Source organism: Frankliniella occidentalis, unplaced genomic scaffold (genome assembly GCF_000697945.3).
Source record: "Frankliniella occidentalis isolate FOCC.00 unplaced genomic scaffold, Focc_3.1 Scaffold144, whole genome shotgun sequence".
Classification (NCBI taxonomy): Eukaryota; Metazoa; Arthropoda; class Insecta; order Thysanoptera; family Thripidae; genus Frankliniella; species Frankliniella occidentalis.
In genome coordinates this window covers 705,768-706,447 of record NW_026267271.1, presented here as the reverse complement: position 1 = coordinate 706,447, position 680 = coordinate 705,768, and the positions used below count along the sequence as shown (strand labels likewise).

At 72.9% G+C, this 680-nt stretch overlaps 1 protein-coding gene across 4 annotated transcripts in view; it reads left to right on the top strand.

Annotated features, from left to right (window-relative positions):
* LOC113202523 (putative sodium-dependent multivitamin transporter) overlaps positions 1-680 on the top strand; it is an 11,425-nt gene that overhangs the window by 1,489 nt on the left and 9,256 nt on the right. The window lies entirely within an intron of this gene.

Sequence of the window (680 nt, the reverse complement as noted above, 5' to 3'; positions counted from 1 at the left end):
CGCTCTGGCCCGTATATTAGCCTAATCAGACGCGGGGGCAGAGCAGGCGGGCCAGAGCATCAGTTCGGTTCAGTCGCACAGCAGCCGCGGCCGCGGCACGACACGCAGCCATCGCGCGCTCGCCGACCAGCCGCGACCAGCAACGCGGAGCCGCCGCGACCCAAAGCGGAGCCACCGCGGAGCCGCCGCGCTCCTCCGCGCCACGCCCCGGTCGCGCCGTCATCCGTGCAGCAGCCATGCGTGCTCTCCCGGTGCGACCGCTGCCCGGCCTCGCCACGCCTCGCCTGTCGCCGCGCCTCACCAGCCCCCCAGGATAGCGCAGGTGAGTAGCCGGCGGTGGGGCGGCGCCCCGGCCCAGCAACGCCCCGTCGGGACCTCGGGACACTCCCCTCGGCGTGGCGGCACGCGGTGTAGTGATAACAGCTGACTGCCGCTCCGCGCAGCTCCGCGCAGCTCCGCACCGAGCCGCGGATGGTCCCGGGGAAGAGAGTTATCACCAACAGAGGGCGCGGGCCGTGTGGGGCCGGGCCATGTGAGTCTCGTGATATCACGCCAGAGTGCAAACAGACGCGAGCACTTGCGCCCCTTGCGCCCCCCCCCCCTGCTTCCGCCGCCTGGTGCTCGAAATGCCGCTCCGCCGCCACGCCCCGCTGCTGGGACGAGCACGACGTCCTGCCCGC